Here is a 10,555-nt window from a genome sequence, read left to right as displayed (position 1 = left end):
CCCATGGCGGCAATGGGCCACTGGGCACCAATTGGCCTTTGGGTTCCATCCTTTTGGTCTGGTGTTGCATCTGCCGCTTCTACTTTGCCATGTGCTTTAGGTTTGCCTTGACTTCTGTCTGCAGCTTCGCCTGGCCTCCCGGGTACTGCATGTGTCCTACCACTTCCAAGTTACTTTTTGTTTTGAGACAGGGTCTTGCTAAATTGTTCAGTGGATATGTGAACATAAAATTTTATCCTCTTGCTTCAGCCTCACAGAATACCGCAATTACATTTGTGAACCTGACCCAGCTTCGTTTCTTCTCTTGATTTTCTTTTAAAAAATATTTTAGTTTTTTTTTTGCTGTAGTGAGTTAAACCCAAGATCTCTGCACTGGGTGACACTCACACTCAGCTCCTCTTCTGAACTGTTCCTGGAATTTTTTCATTTCTTTGCAGCTTCTCTGCAGAGGACCAGTGGATGTGGGGACCTAAAATAGGGGGCTGCAATGAGGGGGATAAGTGGCCCCTGATTACAGGGCAGGAGGGTGCTTGAAGCAGTTTGACCCAGTGCTGTCAGGAGGAGGTGACCCAGACAGGAAGGGCATCAGGGACATAGGCACAGCCTGGGGAGCGAGGACCCATTCAATCCTGCACGCCCAGGCGGAGCTCCTATGGAAGGACACTTGGGGCTGCAGTGACTCAGTGCAGGACAGTGGCCACTTGAGGGGCTCTGGGCCCAGAGGGAAGTATCTAGTCCTGTATCTTGTGACTTTTGTCATTCCTGCTCCTTATGTCACTACCGAGCACCCCCCCCATGCGAGGCGATTCTGAGAATCATGGGTGGGACTCACAGGGTAAGAGCACCTGCAGACCTAGGTGTGGGCCACTTTCCTGTCCCCAGAAGTGCACAGTTCCCTCTCCACAGCTCACCTGGCCACCAAGCATGGTGACCCAGGCCCAAGGTTTCGCAGCTGTTCTGAGCACGATTGGCCTCTGTTCCTTGGCCATCTTCCTGCCCCTCACCCCGTCCCTGCTGGCCCAAGCCAACCGAGTGCTTCTGACAGTGGACAGGAGCTCCCGGTGAAAGCCTACAGATCTCACAGCTATTCCAGTGTTGTACCTGTCCCCTCCCTGGAGAGGAAGCTCAGGCATCTGCTCTCTCCATCTGAAGGTGACACATGGGGACAACGAATGGAGGAGACCCTGACTCCCTATCTCAGTTATATGAATGGGGAATGTCAGAAATGAGCAGTAGGGACCCAGGCCCCTTGGAACACACAGGAGACCCCAGGCAGGAGCCGGAGTCCCACAGCTTGAGACCAGAGACAGTTACTCTTCCAGCACCTGGGCTGATCCCTCCCCGGGCCTGGACTCCCGAGAACAAAGCAGAAGTGGCCTTTCCCCGAAAGCCCAGCCTGTTCTGTCCCACAAACCCCATTTGATGGTGCCCAGCAGAGGCCCACGAAGGGCTGAGTGCAAGGTGCTGTGAGTACCTGAGTGGCAGGAAGGAGCAAGACCTAATGTCAGACTAATGGGGTGCCAGCAGCTGCAAATAAGCAGCTGCTAGAGATGGGAGGACAGGATGACATGTCAGGTACTGAGGCCATGGAGGCAAGGCTCCTTGCTTAGTGTCATGGGATCCAGAGCCTCCACGCCCAGTGTACAGCAGGTGCCCTCTACAGACACCGTGCTGAGCTGTGATCGATAGGTCCCTGGTCCTGAGGTCACCCTGGGTGCTCTCATCTGCATGGGCATCCAGGCTGTGGAGCAAAGGACAGGAGCGCCCCTGCCTAGGGAAAAGGAACACAGATGCGGAGGCCTGCAGCATGAGTTCATTCATTTATTTATTTATTTTTGGCGGAACCAGGGATTGAACTCACTCAGGCCCTTGTGCTTGCCAGGGAAGCGCTTATTCTATTGAGCCATCTCCCCGGCCCAGCGTGAGTTTATTTAGCATCCAAGAGAGCTCCAGAAGCAGGATGGCTTTTGGGGCATTTAGATAGGCAGCACTGCAGTGTAAAAAGGGTTGGGCAGCTCTCTTTTTGGCATTTTGTCCCATGAGGCAGCCATAGGGCATCTTGGACAGTCGTGACCGGAAGGACGGGGACAGAGAGATAGGAGCCACCTGTGAGGGGACAGCACAAAGATGGCTCGGTTTCAGGATGGGAGAAGTGGAAGAACGTGAGGCCTGAGACCTCCTAGGCCTTCATTCCCAGCCTCCACCAGCCCTGCCCAGCCTACTCACTATCTGTTCAGAAGTCATCGATGCACTTGTCTGTGGGGGAGAAAGAACATCAGTACACGGCCCTTTCCTAGGCCAGGCCACTTGAATGCGAGCACTTCTGCCACATCCGAAAAGGGCAAACCCCAGGGGACAGGAGAGAGGCCCCAGTGAGCTGAGCCAAAGCATGGAGAGGACATGGTCCACTGAGGGCAGGGAGACTGGGGAAACTTGGACCCACAGCTGAGACTGTCACCTGTGCCGGCCTTGGCTAACAGGCAGCGGGAGCACACATGGGGACTGCGTTCCTAGGGATCCCCATACTCCACTGAGGCGGCCCCCACCTCTCCAGTGGCAGGAGGAGAAGACTCAGAGTTGGTTGTTGGCTTGGAGAGCAGCATCAGGCCTGCACAGACCCCACTCCCAGTCAGCTCTCCCCAGTGTGCATTACCAGTAGGGACGTGGACAATAACGTTGTCTTCAGTGAGCTCAAGGTACTTGGCAAAGTGGATAAAGCTCTCCTTTAGTTGGGGTGTTAGATTCTTGGTTCTCCCTGTAGCGGAGATGGCCATAAAAAGGGTGGAGAAGAGAAAGTCACTCCATGTTTTCAAATTATCATAGACAGGGTCAGAATCACAATCCTCCTGCCTCAGCCTCCCAGCCTCCCATTACTGAAATGACAAAGGCCAACATAACTGGCTGACAGCAAAAGTACTTGTTTTTTTTTTGTGGAACTGGTGATTGAACTCAGGCCCTTGCACTTGCCAGGGAAGCCCTTATTTCACTGAGCCATCTCCCCGGCCCAGCAAAAGGACTTTTGAATGTGTGAAGTTCTCAGAGACCTCTCCCATGGGAAGTGAAATGTGAAATGACTTCCTCCCCAAATTGGGCTCAGACTGGAGAAGACTTTGGGTCTTACGAATAGGGGCATCATCCCCCAGTGTAACCAGGAACCCGTTCCATGAGGAGTGAATGGAGTCAGGACCCACCATAGAGCGTGAGGTGGATGTATACTCTGTCTTGGTACTCATGCCCGAAGAACACCACAGCAAAGTTATCGTAGTCGGTTGCTAACACTTTCAAGCTGTACGTTAGTAGTCCACGAAAACCTGAGGGAGGACAGCCTGTGGTTACTCCTGTCCTGCCTGGGAGAAAGGCACTGACCCTTTCCCCCTGTCTGTTCAACAGAGGCTTCTGTCCACAGGACAGCATCTGTGAAGAGGGCAGGGAGGCCGGTGCCTTGCCGGAGGACTATGACTCCAGAACTCTCATACCAGGACCCCATTGTTAGGACTCACTCTTTGGGTATTTTAGGGCAAAATCTCTTGGATCGGGAGTTGGAGAGAAGATTCTGACCCAGTGATCACACTCCAGGTTGGGATGCATGTCTATGAGTGGGTGGGAAGATATGATTTTTACAGGTGGCCTGTGAGAAAAAGAGACAGAGGTGGCTGATCAGGGAGGTGACACACACTTGGTCCTGCCAAGAGGCTCTGTAAAGGACTAGAACACAGCAGGGTCCTGAGGCCTCGGTCTAGCCCAGCCCAAGACGGCTTGTCCCTCTCTAGGGCAGAAGCCCCTAGCAGACATCTCCACGGCCCTAGGCCTTCTACCCTGTGCCTCTGCCTGCTCCTCTGCACTCAGCCCTCCCTCCAGCGCTCACTGTGTCCTGTGCTGCTCCCCATGCAGCCTGTCCCACACACAGGCCCTGGGTTCTGGGCCCTGCTGTTATCCTGCTGCTCCTCTCTTCCAAGGTTCCTTGCAATTTCTTGTCAGCTTCAGGTCTGCCCCATGCCAGGCTGTGCCCTAGCACGAGGGCCACACCTGACCTCTTTCCTGACTCCACACAGCCCCTGTAAACCAGCAACAAACCCACCAGGCCTGCTTTCTTGGTCCCCTTGACCTTCTAAAGTTCCAACTCGAAAACACCCAATGGTTAGAGCCAGAACTCCATGCAGGCGGGTGAGCCTGGGCTCAAACCCTGGATCTCTACTCCTGATCCTCTGCCTTCTCACAGCTGGCAGTACCTTTACAGCTGTGCACATGTCCCCTGCAGCAGCTGGGCACAGAGGTGGCCCCTGCAGGAGCCCCAGGCCAGCACGGTGGGAGGTGTCCACATGCTGGCCTGGGAGCGCCCCCCTACCAGGTGCTCATCAGCCTCTGCTCAGGCGGCCATGCTGGAGGCTGGAACCTCCTGGTTCCTGAGCTGAGGCCCTGCCGACAGCCCTGTGACGTCATCTCCTGGGTGCTGCTGGTGGTGATGGAGCCCTGGCCAAGGCAGTGACCTGCATCCCATCTTGTTTTTATTTCTTGTTTTAGACAATCTCTGCTTGGTGCCCCGGCTAGCTTCACTTCTGCTGTCCTGCAGCCTGAGGCTCTGGAAAGGCTGGGATGACAGTCAGGACTACAGTGTTAAGGTCACATCTCTGCCAGGCCTACTTTGTGGAGTGGGTGGCATGCCAGGCGGGATCCAGTGTCCCCTTCCCTTTCTGAAACTCTTATTTGTATCTTGCTTTCTTCTGACTACAGCTGTGCTAAAGCCACCCATGAATACTCAAGGAAGGAAGGGAGGAAAGGGAGGAAGGAGGGAGAGACAGGGGAGTTGGAGTCCACGCAGATCTGGGAGATAAAGGACAGCGGCCGTTGGCCTTGAGCCTGGGCTGACTCTGTCCTGCTTCTCAGACCTGAAAGAGAGCAAATTCACCTGAACATGATGGTGGTGACTTGGTAGCCTTGGTTTTCCGTCTTGTTGAAGATTACACTGTGCATGCTTAGCTTCTTTTTTGTTCCATTTTGAATTAGCTCATCTGCCATGGCTAGAGCGTACCACTTGCCCTGGAACTGCAAGTGACTAATGATAGACAAAGCCCAGGCATATTGCCCACCACCCCCACGCCTCTATGCTGTCTCTCCTGGGACTTCTGGGCAGACAACTTGGTCACAGACTGGGTGTTGGGTTCGCCTGAGACACCACTAGGCAGTAGGATCCTGCAGGGCAAGGGAGAACCTGGTGAGGACTCAGCCCTGAGGTGTAGGGGGTTAGGTAGCCCTGGACAAATGGCTGCTGTGTGTCACAAAGCCTCAATTTTCATGTCTGTGGTGAAAGATATTCTCCACCTGACATGACCTGGTGCCTGGAGTCCCCATTTTGCTCTTCTCATATTACCTTGAAACTGACTCCCCCTGCCTCTCTTCCCTTCCCCTGCCACTGACCCTGTCCTCAAACTCTCATGGCCCCGGCCCTTCCACAGCCTTTACCTTGTCAAGGTCGAGTTTTAAGATGAGGTCAATCTTCCTCAGAGGTGAGGGTTTCATCGTAGTCAGATTGAAACCCTCTTCTTGTGTCTTCACAGTTCCTAGCAGGGGAATGAACAGAAACAGGAGACCCAGGGCCATGGCTTCAGAGCAGGGCTGAGCTGGCAGGGGCTGTAGGAGGAAAGAGAAGGCTGAGATCTGACTGAAGATGAGGTAATTATAGGGCAGTTGACTGTTGCCACCACTGACAAACACATGACAAGGTATCATGCTCTTAACCCTCCGGTCACAATTGTGCAAGGTGGAGAGACGGGAAGAGGGTAGAAGACATGGGGGACATTCCCAGGGGCAGCAGGGTCCTTCAGGCCAAGGTCTCCGTGTGGGTGCTCACTGTGCCTGTTCTGTGCATTCAGTTGGCTCTGTCACTCGAAGCCCAGGTCCTGACAAGATCTCATCTCTGACTCTGTCCCCCATGTGGGTTGTGTGGCAAAGCCCTTTCCCATACCTGCAGACAGTAAAGAATGTGCTGGGCATGGTGGAACGTGCCTGCAGTCCAGCACTCCGGAGGTTGGCAGGAGGGTTACCAAAACTGCATGCCAGCCTGGGATACACAAAGAGCTCAAGGGTAGCCTGAGTACTTAGGACGTCCCTATCTCAGAAGAGAAGGAAAGAAACAAAGAAAGACTGTTCTCCCCCATCTCCTGTGCACCATGCTTATTCTTAGAATGGTCAGGGAAGGTTGGGGTGGCTGGCCTGGGCATGTTGGACTGGGAAGGATGGGACACTGTTTTGTACCTGCTGAGACCAGGTCCTCGTCCTCAGGGAGTTGCAAGCCCGGCCTTGAACAGGATGCCATGCCTCAGTCCCTCTCCCCCTCCTCATCTCCAAGGCATTTGCAGGAGCAGACAGGTGATCCAGGACCACTGTCACATTGCCCTCTCCTGTGAGCCCAGCAGGCAGAGGCAGGCAGCCTGGCTCTGGGGCCATCAGTGTGGCTGCCTGCCAGAGCTGGGTGCTGAGGTTGTGGTCCCAGCTTGGTGCAGAGCCCAGGAAGGAGGTCAAGGGTGGCCAAGGCAGGCTGCACTGTACTGTGCACATGAGGGTCTTTGTGTCATTGGTACCAGGGGTTGATCTTGTCCTTGAGGGGGTGCTCAGGTCAGCCTTCCATCTCTAACCACATTCTTGGGCCATGGCTCCCAGAGGCTCAGGGCTGGAGCCTCAGGACTGTCCCTGTGTGGCTGATGCCACACCTGTCCGAGAGGGAAAGGAGGCTGTGTCCTCACTGGGGTCGTGGCCAGAATCCGAGGATGCAGTGCTAACCTGAGGATGGAAGCAGTTTCTCCATGACATGCCCATGGAGGATGGGGATGACGGTCCTGGAAAGTTGACTTCAGGCTGCACTGGGGTTCACTGGTTTTGGGTAGGACTGCAGGGACGTTTTTGTTCCTATTGACTTGCTGTGAGGGCTCAGTCTAGGCTTGGGCAGGAGGTAAAAGCAGGGTTATCAGACAGCGCACTGGGCTTTTGGGAAAGCTGCAGTCACAGCGCCCTACCAGTGAGCCTGCCTGCATCCCCCTACCTGGGCTGGAAGGTGAAGAGGCAGGAAGTCAAGCTGAGCAAAGCTCTGGCCCTAGAGCCTGCCACCCTCCCAGCTCTCCCTGTCCTCTCCCAGCCCTAGGGCTCCCCCTCCACTGCTCTCTATGAGCTAGAAAACTATCCTTGGCCAGCCAAGGGGCTGCCACCCCTGATCTCTGGGAGGCCTGTGCATAGGGTTACAAATAGGGTTGTAAAGGGCTGAGGAGGTGGCAGGAATTGGTGCTGCCCACCAGGAAGTCCAGACAGGAGATCCTCCGTCTTCCCTTCCTGTCACTAGAGAGGTGGTGCCTCCTGCCATGGCGTCCTGTCCTCCTGCGCTCTCCTCACACCTTCCTAAGGCCAGCCCCATTGACTGTACCAAGGTCCAAGGTTCTCCAGTCTCACTGCCCTGGGCCATCTCTCCACTTTTCTGAGGACCTTTCTGACATGGGTGATGTCCTTCCATTCAATAGGCCTGGCCTAGGTATGGGCTTCTCCACAGAGGCCCATGGTGTGGGTCTCCCGGGATGCAAAGGAGGCCTTGATTCCTGAGGACATTTGAGCCCCAGCTCCTCACTGGAGCCAATCACTAGGCCCTAATTCAGGTAATGCCCAGGTGCTTTGCTGCTGGACCAGCTGGGCTTGAGGCAGACAGGGATAACACCGGGGTCCTGGCAGCCAGGAATAGCACAGAGACACCCACACCCACACACAGACACAGAAACTGACTGACACACACACACACACACACACACACACCCACACACCCACCCACCACTGCTCTGATGTTCTTTGTCCTGCACAGCGAAATGCGACAATGCCTGAACAGGCAGTTTGCATGTCTGGGATGTCTGGGTGGGCACTTTACTGTGCTGTCCTCTCTCGGGGGTCTATTGTGTGTCCACCTAGTGCTCTTCTTGCCACTTCTGCTGTCTCCACTTGACGCCATGGCAATGAGAGCGGAAGACCCTGTGTACAGTGTCATGCTGCCACTAACTGATCGCCCAAATCCACCAAGATGATGGAGATCCCGTCTCTTCAGAAATCCCACTACATCTCCACATCTTCTGGACATCCTTGTCCCCAAGATCGTGAAAACAGAGAAGAGAAAATGGTGGATCACACCGGCATCACCGCAAAGGCCTACTATCCACAGAACGTGGTCTGACGTTAGCATGCAGAAGGAAGGCACGAGGCAAAGTTGTCCTCAGTTTCCCTGGCGTCCCATAGACCACACTGCCACTTTCAGGCTGGCCGGCTTAGGAAGATTCCTAAATGTTGAGAGCCCCTGCTCAGCACCCTGCATGGCAACTCAGGCCAGAGATGCAGGCTCACTAGATGGTGTCAGAAGTCTGAGTCCAACCTAGTAAGAGACCAGTGTGGTGTCAGTTGGGCTTCTGATGAGGGCTATGGACTGTGCTTAGCCTCAGAGTTTCTAGGCTCATATGAGTGCCCAGAGATCTGCTGGTCAAAGCCCCAGGAGCTGGCCAGCCGAGACAGCTTCCCACTGCACAAGGGCCACTACGGTTCCACCCTGGGCCACCAGTCCAGTTCTTTATCTAGATCCAAGCAAGCCCTCACACCGTTGCCCTTGCCTGCCCTATGATAAGCCTCTTCTCGACTGAAACTGTCCATACTACGCTTATCTAGAGCTCAATTGTGGTCTGATTCAAACCTGTGCACAGAGGTAGCCACTGGAGCACCATGGGAAGTACTGAAGATGGGAGAGAGGGAGGCTCCAGACCAGGTAAGAGAGGTGGGCCACATCCCTTGGGGCTGGATGAAGTTTGGATGAGGTAGGGGAGAAGCCCCTGGGGCAGCTTGGGGGAACAACTGTGAACTGGAGATTTTGGCAGCTTTAGGAGAGAGGGGAAGGGCTAGGGACAATAGGTTGTGGGTAGGGTTCAACCCTGAGGTAGGAGTGGTTCTGGATTGAACATCCTCATACTAGTCCTGCCCTGCCTGGAGGCTTCTAGTTCCAATCCAAGGTCTTACATACCTGCCTTGGTGACTTCTCTCTCATCACTGGGACAAATACTGGACACCCAATGCTAAGGATGGCTAGGTTCATTTAGCTCACAGTTAAGGCAGGTTTCAGTACGTAGTTGGCTGGATCCAAGGCAGAGTGGCACATGGCAGAGAACAACCCTTCATGGAGGTGGAAAAGAGTGAGAACGAAATGGAGTAGCAGCAACAATGGCCAGAGAGCAAGTGTGTCTCCCTTAAGTTGCATTCAGGCTGTGTGCCCCGGGATGGGAGTGGCACTCAACCCATAATCCCAGCAGCACTCACGCCATGATTCCAGCCGCACTCACATCAGTGATCCAGTGGATCATGAGTTCATCACAAGCTCTGCGAGCCTGCTCATGATTGCATGAGATTTTGGGGGAACACCTATTCATAAACCATAAAGTTCCACCCCTGGATCCCCAAAGACTCATGCACGTGCCTTTATGCAAAAGACATTCTTGTTCATCTCTAAGAGTTTCCACAGATCTCTGGCTTGTCCTGCTGGTCCCATCCCTGATGCGTATTAAGACATCAACTGAGACTGGGCATGTTGGTGCTAGCCTGTAATCCCGGCGCTTGGGAGGCTGAAAATAGGGGGATCACTATGAGTCTGATCTGTGTGGTGAGACCCTGTAGACCTTGTGCTAAATACATAAAAAAAGAGTTGCCAAAGTTCTGATAGTTTCCGAATTGCTGAAAATTCCAAGCCCCAAGTCATCTCCAAGATCCAAAGGAAACCCTTAGCTACAAGCCCGCCCTTCTATAAATGAAAAGTTAAACACTTCCAACATTCAATGGCACAAGGTAAACATTACTATTCCAAAAAGTACTCAGAGCTGGATACCAAATATTGGGACCAAAGCAAGTCCAAAATCCAGAAGGGCAAACATGAAGTCCTACAGTTCCAAGTGGAACATCCACAGCAATCTGGCAAATTGTGAGCTCCGTGTTGCTCCATCCTTATGGCGCTTCCAGTGGTTGTAGCTCCCACAGAATCTCTCTTGGGATGGCTTTGCACCCTCTTTGCAGTTTCCCTTAGATGATCCACATTCATGGATTTCCCAGCTTCTGAGGTTTCTACTGAGTAGGCTTCTCACTCACAGCTTTATGCACTGCCCTTTTGGGGGCACACTGCCTGGCCTGACAGGCTTTCCTCTGACATCTAGGTGGAAGCCTTGATAACCTCAGACCTCCTGCATTCTGAATGCCCCTAAAACCAACACCTTGTGGATGATGACTAGGTCTGCTGATAGCTGGAGCAGTAGCCAGGCTTCCTTCTCTCTTGGCTGTAGGGTTTGAGAGCCTGGATTGCTGAGTGCTCGGACCCTGATTCTGAGAACCAAATTCTCCATGCCAATGCCATTCTGGAATCTGGTGTGGCTATAGCCTCGGGGATGGGAGTGAGACAGCTTAAGAACCTGCAGACTCAGGAAGAAGAGCGTGAGTTCTACAATGCCAGATGGTGTGAGCACCGCCAAAAGAACGAAGGCAGCAGAAATGATCGTGGTGCTCA

General features: G+C 53.8%; 1 protein-coding gene across 2 annotated transcripts in view; it reads left to right on the top strand.

Annotated features, from left to right (window-relative positions):
* LOC101585520 (neutrophil gelatinase-associated lipocalin-like) overlaps window positions 1-2,979 on the top strand; it is a 20,284-nt gene extending 17,305 nt beyond the window's left edge. Inside the window, exon 7 of one of the 2 annotated variants that reach the window (XM_023701662.1) lies at window positions 2,942-2,979. The gene's annotated coding sequence lies outside the window, so the exon portion shown is untranslated. Of the gene's footprint in view, window positions 1-1,848; window positions 1,861-2,941 lie in introns of those variants that run through there. The other variant, XM_004641612.3, reaches the window with a different exon arrangement.
* The last annotated feature ends 7,576 nt before the right edge of the window (window positions 2,980-10,555 follow it).

Source organism: Octodon degus, unplaced genomic scaffold (assembly GCF_000260255.1).
Source record: "Octodon degus isolate 3935 unplaced genomic scaffold, OctDeg1.0 scaffold00138, whole genome shotgun sequence".
Lineage (NCBI taxonomy): Eukaryota > Metazoa > Chordata > Mammalia > Rodentia > Octodontidae > Octodon > Octodon degus.
Note: the sequence above shows the minus strand (reverse complement) of the source record. Positions and strands in the feature narration are given on the sequence as shown.